The sequence below is a fragment of the Podarcis liolepis genome (genome assembly GCF_965112155.1).
Source record: "Podarcis liolepis genome assembly, chromosome: 7".
Classification (NCBI taxonomy): Eukaryota; Metazoa; Chordata; class Lepidosauria; order Squamata; family Lacertidae; genus Podarcis; species Podarcis liolepis.
Window position 1 is genome coordinate 72,803,792 of NC_139561.1, and position 9,494 is coordinate 72,813,285.

Consider the following 9,494-nt stretch of genomic DNA (forward strand, 5'->3'; position numbering starts at 1 on the left):
CAGTTAATAGATCCTTTTTCTGCCATTTATCTTTCAAAGATACAGCGAGGCATGTCTGCCTTACAAAGCAAATCCAAGGTCAAACGGGGTATCACGCTTAACACAAGCTGTGTGCACGCTAATACGTCCTTAGCACAAAAATGCAGTTTTTCCTCCATCCGGAATTGTTCGAGCTCGTCCTCAACGTGCTGCTCTTAATCTAGATTGATTCTAGATACCGCTGCCCAAAAAAAGGTGGGTGTGGTTTGTTTGGTACGTGTCTGAAAGCCCGCACCTTGATTCGATTATGCATGCCTTTTCTTCCCTGCACGTGCTCCAGGTGAGAGAAGGAGGAAGTGGCGGTTGCAATAATCATGGTTCGCGTCCACCCACAACTTCATTGGGCAGGCGTGGAAACACCTCTCATTACTGGGACCGCCTTTGTGTGTGTTCATCTTTTTTCTTCTTCAAATGGACACACTGTGAGGAAATGCGGAATCAATCTGCAATGAGCTTTTATTTTTTTTTTGAATGAAACCAGTTTTTCAAGAATTGCTTTTCAGGGGCAACAGATATATGCAATGGATCTAGATTGTGTGTGGATTGCATAAAAAACAAGTCTCCATTCTTTTCCAGTGATTCTCCAGCTTCCATTGATTTTGAAATAAAATGTTGTGTGTACACAGCCACATATATGAATATAGATTTCTCACTGAAAGTGGACATGTGGCAAAAGGGGGGTGGCTGCACAACTTACTTTCTAGTGAGGTTCCTTTTAAATAATAATAATATTTTTAACATTTATATCCTGCCTATCTTGCTGGGTTTCCCCCAGCCACTCTAGGCGGCGTACAACATATAAAAACACAACAAAGCATCAAACATTAAAAAAACAAAATATCCTATACAAGCAACAAACAAACCAATAAATCCTTAGATAACAATAACAAGAAGAATAACAAGAATAAACAGTTTACAGTTAAACCGAAATTAAAATAATCGCCAACCCGAACTAAACATTTAACCAACATCAACCCGACAAAAACAAAACGGAGGAACCAAAATTAGAACCACTTAAAACATTTTTTGTGTGTTGCCCCAATCCAAGAGTTCATAGAATCATAGAGTTGGAAGAGACCACAAGGGCCATCGAGTCCAACCCCCTGCCAAGCAGGAAACACCATCAGAGCACTCCTGACATATGGTTGTCAAGCCTCTGCTTAAAGACCTCCAAAATAGGAGACTCCACCACACTCCTTGGCAGCAAATTCCACTGTCGAACAGCTCTTACTGTCAGGAAGTTCTTCCTAATGTTTAGGTGGAATCTTCTTTCTTGTAGTTTGGATCCATTGCTCCGTGTCCGCTTCTCTGGAGCAGCAGAAAACAACCTTTCTCCCTCCTCTATATGACATCCTTTTATATATTTGAACATGGCTATCATATCACCCCTTAATCTCCTCTTCTCCAGGCTAAACATGCCCAGCTCCCTTAGCCGTTCCTCATAAGGCATCGTTTCCAGGCCTTTGACCATTTTGGTTGCCCTCCTCTGGGCACGTTCCAGTTTGTCAGTGTCCCTCTTGAACTGTGGTGCCCAGAACTGGACACAGTACTCCAGGTGAGGTCTGACCAGAGCAGAATACTAGAGTTGTTCCAGCAATGTCCCTCTGGCCTCCCAGGAGTCTCTTTTAGGTAGGACCAGTGGCACCTGGTGATCTTACTTTGATGGAGGATGAAAGTGACCCTGCTATGAGCAGTTTTGAGATGCTGGGTCTAGCTACCATTCATATTTCCCATAATACCCTGGAGCGATGCTGTATTGGGGCATTGTGGGAAATTAAAATCTCAGGCTCTTGGCACTGCTTGGAATGCCAGGCTGGGGTTAAACATAAAAGGGTGGAGGCAGGGCAGCCTACATCAGTGGGTGATGTCAGGGTGCAGGGGCCCAGCAATTGCCCAAGGATGTCAGGGTGCTGGCTCTGAAGCCACAGAACCCCTATCTTTGATCAGTATGCAATCTGCCACCTGAGGCAACTGGTTCAGGATGCAAAAACAGGAGGGCTGGCCCTGCTTTGCTACAGGGGGAACAATAGTTCAGTGGTGGTACAGCATGTGCTTTGCATGCAACCCTAGTTCAACTCCAGGTATCGCCAGTTTAAAAGGATGGCCATAAGGCAAACAGCAAGCGATCTGAGACCCTGGAGAGTCACTGCTAGGCAGATGATATGGGGCTCGGTGGACAGTCTTGATTTGGCATAAAGCACTTTCCAGTCTGCCATTGCATACATCTTAAATTGCATATGCACACACCTGTGTTTTAAAATTATAAAAAGGTAAAGGCACCCCTGACCATTAGGTCCAGTCGTGACCGACTCTGGGGTTGCAGCGCTCATCTTGCTTTATTGGCCGAGGGAGCCGGCGTACAGCTTCTGGGTCATGTGGCCAGCATGACTAAGCCACTTCTGGTGAACCAGAGCAGCGCATGGAAATGCCGTTTACCTTCCCACCGGAGCGGTACCTATTTATCTACTTGTATTTTGATATGCTTTTGAACTGCTAGGTTGGCAGGAGCAGGGACCAAGCAACAGGAGCTCACCCTGCTACGGGGATTCGAACCACCGACCTTCTGATCAGCAAGTCCTAGGCTCTGTGGTTTAACCCACAGCACCACCCACGTCCTGTTTTTTATTATATAATTAGAGATGATGATGATAATGATAATGATAATGATAATGATAATGATAATGATAATGATAATGATGATGATGATGATGATAATAATAATAATAATAATATTTATACCCTGCCCATCTGGCTGGGTTTCCCAAATCACTCTGGGTGGCTTCCAGCAAAATATTAAAATACAATAATTCATCAAATATAAAAAGCTTCTCTAAACAGGGCTGCCTTCAGGTGTCTTCTGAAAGTTGGATAATTGTTTATTTCTTTGACATCTGGGAGGAGGGCGTTCCACAGGGCAGGCACCGCTGCCGAGAAGGCCCTCTGCCTGGTTCCTTGTAACTTCGCTTCTTGCAGTGAGGGAACCACCAGAAGGCTGAATAAATGTGAGTGAGGAGATTCCTTTATTGAGCAGCTTGTACTGGTGAAAGAATTACGGTAGCTTCACAGCGTACCTACCGGTATATTAATCTTGCCTTGGGAATTAGAGGTGGGACTGGGAGAGGTTGTCCCAAGTTTCAGGGTTCGGTGTCACGAGTATGATGATGACACCCGGCTCTATTTTTTCTTTCCACCTAAATCAAAGGAAGCTGTCTTGGTTCTGAACCAGTGTTTGTCATAAGTAATTTATTTATTTAATTTATATGCTGCATCATAATCAAAACATATCTAAGTGGTGAACAAAAAACTGAAGCAGCAACCTGTATGGCCAGGTTTCTGCAGTGGTCAGGAGTGCATTTGCACACTTAAATCTAGTGCGCCAGCGGCGCCTGTTCCTTGAGATGTCTGATTTGGCCACAGTAACACACGCCTTAGTTACATCCTGTTTGGATTACTGTAATGTGCTCTATGTGGGTTTGCCTTTGAAAAGTGCTCGCAAACTTCAGCTGGCTCAAAGAGCTACAGACAGATTGCAGACCAAGCCTGGTTATAGGGAGCTGGTGACTCCTTTGTCAGAAGAGCTCCATCAGTCTGTTTCTGGGCTGGTTATGAACTATAAAGCCCTATGGTCCAAGCTATCCTAAATATCATATTTCCTCATATGAACCCGCTGGGGTTTTGAGATCTTCAGATGAGACACTTCTCTAAGTGCAGTCACCCACACAGGCCCACTTGGTGGGAAAGGGCCTTCTCAGTGGCTGCTCCCAGTCTCTGAAACTTCCTACCTGGAGAAGCTCGACTGTCTCCCTCCTTGTCCTTGGACCTTCTTCTCCAACAGGCTTTGAAAACTGACCGCTTTCAATGAAAGGGCTGGTGCCATGCAGTTTTTATTGTAATTATCTGTACATTTCAAACAGATATTATATATAGTGGTACCTCGGGTTACATACGCATCAGCTTACATACGCTTCAGGTTACAGACTCCGCTAACCCAGAAATAGTACCTCGGGTTAAGAACTTTGCTTCAGGATGAGAACAGAAATCGGGCGGCAGCAGCAGGAGGCCCCATTAGCTAAAGTGGTGCTTCAGGTTAAGAACAGTTTCAGGTTAAGAACGGACCTCCGGAACGAATTAAGTACTTAACCCGAGGTACCACTGTATATAAATAGTTTTCAATCTATTAATGTTTGTTTGTTTTTAATGGTGGTTTTTTCCTATGTTTTTAGTGGTTCTTGTTTTTATCTGTAAGCTGCCTTGAGTCCTGTCAAGGAAGAAGGCAGGGCAAACGACAACAACCAAGTAAGGAGAATGTAGAAATGCTGAAGACCTGCATTTGCAAAACATCAGCAATCCAACATGAGTCATTTTCTGAGAGCTTTGCTAGATGTGAACTTCATTCGGCTGTTTAAATACTTCCACATCTCTGTACTTTTCTGTCTGCTTACCTTACCCGGTCCATGTCAACCATCATAAATGCCGCACAACCATTTTATCTAAGCAAAAATAAAACGCAAACTGATTTGTACCATCCAGCCAATCCCATTACTCTTAAGGTGACTGGATCTAGTGAGATTTACTAGTGCAGTGGTACCTCGGGTTAAGAACTTAATTTGTTCTGGAGGTTCGTTCTTAACCTGAAACTGTTCTTAACCTGAGGTACCACTTTAGCGAATGGGGCCTCCCGCTGCTGCTGTGCCGCTGCCACGTGATTTCTGTTCTCATCCTGAAGCAAAGTTCTTAACCTGAGGTACTATTTCTGGGTTAGTGGAGTCTGTAACCTGAAGCGTCTGTAACCCGAGGTACCACTGTAGAGGTAGAATTGCAGCCTCCGTAGGTTTGGGTATATTTTTCCAACTGCAATTGCTCACATGGTATCTTCTGCAGGTTGAGAACAATGTCTGCCAGTAGTTCTCTGTTAACATCCTGGGCTCTGCTATCCTGAGAAGGGGAGGTTATGGGTAGTCCGATGAAGCTGGGAAGGACTTCGATAAACAGTAAACAAGCTGGGTTCCCCTATTTTCAAACCTCATTACTTAATTCCACACACCAGCATACATGTCTCCATGTGCCAACTTGCATGGATGGCAAGCTGCCACAAACATGGATGAAGGTGCTTTATACTGGCATGTTAACCAGAGATCATGCGATAATAGGTTTTCCTTAAACTGAACCAGAGACAGGCATAGAATTCATAGGGCAGTGGGGACGGATACGGATCTATACACTTCTCTATCATGTCCTTGGAACGCTCTTCAGGCCACACCCCTCTCCCCAGGCCACACCCCTCTGCTTTGCGCTCCCAAGTGTTTTTGCCTGGCTGGAATGTGTCCTTAAATCAGGATAATACCTCCTGCTTGATGGCAGATAGAGCTGGGTGTGTGTGTGTGTGTGAATGTGGGCAGAAACTAGCCTACTGTACAAAGGTTGCGTTTGCATTCATTGTTCTGCTCATTTTCGCCCTTGGCTCTGCCTGTCAATAGCATGTGGCCCTTGGAATCTTGCCCAGAATTGTATGCGGCCCTCATGCTGATCACACTTCCTCATAATTGCCATGGGATCATGGTTATATTTTTCAAAACCAGGAATCCTCTAAAAAGCAGAGGTGCCAAGAGGAAGCCAAACTGCAACATCGCCACCGTATATGTCATCAAGAAATGCTCCTTGCTTTTTCAAGTATTGGGAGCGTGTGATGATGCGTTGCTCCTCAAATGGTGGAGAGCATCCTGTTTGCCAGCGCTAGCACATTTCCTCATTCCGGATGAAGCCTGAATGCTTTGGGAAGAGTTCATGGCAAGAAGAGCTGTCCTATCCCGGCTTTGTGAGTGCATTCCTAACCTGCCCATTCTGAAGATTATCCGGATTCCAAAAGCTGGCAAAGCAGTCAGAAGGGACTGTCTTTCCCTTCCTCAGAAATTATGCTGAGCCTTTGGAATCAGCAAGCAGAGCAGAGATTTAACCAAGTAATTGCTGGCAGGATTTTGCACTGCAGCAGCGCACCCGTGCCTCCATACTGGGATCCGTTGTGCAATGCCGCATTTCACAAAAGCAGCAGCAGCAGCAGTAGCCTGCCCCAGCATGACTAGAAGCAAGACTTCTTCACCCTACTTCCAGGTATTATTGAGGCTTTTTTCCCCCACCCCGCCCCCATTTATTTCCTATTGCCAAGTTGAAAACAGGCTTTTGTAAAATCCGGTGGTTTCTCTCTGTTGTGCTTTCTTGTACTGCATTATGCTATGAATATACGACGGTAGCGTGTGTGTGTGTGTGTGTGTGTGTGTGTGTGTGTGTGTGTGTGTAATCTGAGCAGGATATTAGAGTACTGTATGAGCCATTTAGAACCCTGTGATTCAGCACACTTAGAGCTATATGTGACTGACACGCCAATGAGAATTGCTTCCAAGCGAATGGGTTTTAGGAGTCTAGGGCTGCAATCGAACTCAGTAGCAAGCCTCCCAAGGTTTATGTGTTGCACCATAGTATCCTGATTTACATGGGAGTAAATCCCACAGATTTCAATGGGATTTACTTTCAGGTAGGTTTGCACTCTTAGGAACAATTCTCCCTAGTGAAGAAGGCTGCAGTCCTCAGTTCGTATATATCAAAGTAAGTTTCAGTGGGACTACTCTATAAAGTCATTTGGATTTGATGGCTTAAGTTATCTGCACAGGTTTGCCAGGGAGATTCTCAGAACTCTGTGGTTTCATAAAATAATACACTCCGCCCACCCTGCAAGCATGGTTTAGTAGAAAACTACCTTGCATTGCTTATCCACCCAGTGTAATATGGATGTAACTGAATTTATTGAAGTTTATGGAGTATATGCCGTGGTTTTTTTCCATTTACAGTAATACTTAGGTTCATTTCAAGCATCTTTTCCTCTATCAGACTGAGAATGCAGTCTAAAACACCTAATGCGTTGCATGGCTTATACAAGAGTGGGAAGTAGTGAAATAAATAGTAATATTGCTGAATTAGCAATGGATGGAACAATGCACCTCAGGATAGCAAATCAAGGCAGTTCATACAAAAAGATCTGGATTTGCTAATATTTAAATGCATTTTTCTGTCCCACCTGTATTTCTGGATAGGTTCTTTTAAAAATAAAATAAAAATTGGGACACTTTATGGGACAATTGCATATGGGAGGACGTTGCTTTTATTGAATGCCTCCCAGAATGCCTTTTATTGAATGCCTTCCTCTAGAAACATTATAGCTGCCTCTTTGACATGCCTTCTCAGTTCATGCAGTCAGTACTATGGGGGATACTGGGATGGCGGGGACAAGTGTCAAATTAAGTCTCTATATCATAATTTTAGTCCCCCTTTTTTGCTATTAACTATTATTAACCTTCTATTAACATGTAACTAAGGCTACTAGAAAGCATCAAGACAAGTGCAACGTTCTTCTGTCAATGCTGAATAAAGCCATTGTTCTAATACTCTGCAAATCTAACGTATTATCTTCTTCATCCCACCCCTCCTCCTCTCATGTCTGCTATTACAGTACATGAGTGGAAGGGTGTGAGCTTTTATAATGAGATAAGGAAGGTAAATGAAAGGAATATATAATATGCGATAGGGAAAGGGAACGGGGGAAAGTTCTGGTAAGAAGTCTGCTTGGTGCTGTATCTCTCAATTTGGGAAATGATGGCATCGTGGTGTGCATAACAAATTCTGTACCAATTTAAGAAGGATCTATTGTCAAACGGCATGCATCCAAGACTAAAATATAACTTGTTTTTGATAAACATTTTCAATGGGGTTCAGTCCTACAAGGCTTTTTTTGGGGAGGGTGGGGGAAGACAGACACTTTTTTTTTACGTTGTAATGCTGATATTCGGCCCCATCTTAGCTTGGGGCTTACTTGTGTCTATATAGTCACCTGAGCTGCTTTAGGTGTTGTCTCAGGTACTCACCTGTGTTTCCAATATATTAATGCGTGTCACTGATTTTTTAAAATAAAATATCAACAAATAAAGAAATACAAGCTAAGATACACTTTACATATTTAGAATTTTGTCACTGATTTTTTTTCTATGATTCTTGGATGTCAGGAGTTGACCCGCAAGTACTTAACTTATTTAACTAAATCAGGGAGTGGGGAACCTGCAGATGCTGAAGGACTGCTCCTCAAATCACCCACAGGGCAACTAGCTTTCCCACCCCAGAACTAAATGATTAGAAGATATTTGGCCAGACAACTTAGGATCTGACCCTAGAGGCAGTCGAGAGACCTTAGGGCTGGATCCCTTGTCTAGGAAACTGCATGATGACAGCAGCAATTATTGCCACCCTAAGAAAAATAAACTTGCAACAGGACAGGAAGGATCCTGACAACTGATTCTTACACCATTTGTGGTATAGCATGATAGCTGCTTGCGTGTGATTGAGCTATGCAATAAACAGGTCATGCTTGAAAGTGGGAGATCACATGGGATAGATGAATGAAGTTGTAACTTTCTACTCCAGTGCCTCAACTCCCAGGCGACAGACAGCACTGGCATGGAAATAACCATAACATCTTCTCCTGTCCCGCACAGTCTCACGCTTCCAAACGTTACTAGTGCAACATGGTATATAACATCTGTGTAAAAGTGGCAACCATTATGTCACACAGGTTGATATAAGCATTTCCTTGAAATGTATTAAGAACCAATGTATACCTCTTGCCTTGTGTAATGTATTAATACATTCTCGAGATCCAGGGCTTACCTGCTTACCTGGGTTTAAGTCCCATTGGACTCAGAACTGTCATATAGATGGTGCTTTACAAATTACAAGAAGGAGAAGACCCTGTCTCAAGGAGCATACAATCTAAAAATCAGGATGTGGAGGGAAGAGTAGAAATATGCAAACTCACTTCTTGCACTGACTATCAATTTGCTGCTCCCTTCTGCAAATAATTACTCATTTGAGCAGCTGTACTCTCATGGGCAGTGTATATTGTCAGAGCAACAATCTTATGCAAGATTCCCACCCCTTTCCTTCTATGAACAGGAAAAGGAATAATAATCACAAGGTTGCAGGGTTTTTGTTTTTTTTAAGTGTCCCTTAAGAGCTGAATTTCAAAAACAATAGATGGAAGATGCTAACAATTGCTAAAGTTGTTTTCAGTTGCCAAAATGCTGCTGAATTTCTTATGTGTACTAAATTTTAGTCCCAAGGATTGAATAATCAAGTGATAGAAAATGTGAATCTGGCCCATATGTACACATTGCTCCTATTTGATGGGGGCAACATCTGCTTTCTGTTATCTGCCACTTGCAAAACAGTGTTTTGTCTTTTGGGGAGTTTTTTTTTTTAACCAGCCCCTTTTCTTGGGTCTTTAAGCAGTTAAATCTCCAAATAAGTAATGCATGCATCTTGCCTCTAGTCCACATGAAGTAACATGAATTAACTGATGACACTGTCCCATCTTTCTCAATGCTATATGTACTATGACTCGAAGCCGCTCTCTA

At 43.2% G+C, this 9,494-nt stretch overlaps 1 protein-coding gene across 1 annotated transcript in view; it reads left to right on the forward strand.

The window, feature by feature from the left end:
* Nucleotides 1-6,031: 6,031 nt before the first annotated feature.
* LUZP1 (leucine zipper protein 1) overlaps nucleotides 6,032-9,494 on the forward strand; it is a 72,219-nt gene continuing 68,756 nt past the window's right edge. Inside the window, exon 1 of the mRNA XM_083512289.1 lies at nucleotides 6,032-6,147. The gene's annotated coding sequence lies outside the window, so the exon portion shown is untranslated. The remainder of the gene's footprint in view (nucleotides 6,148-9,494) is intronic.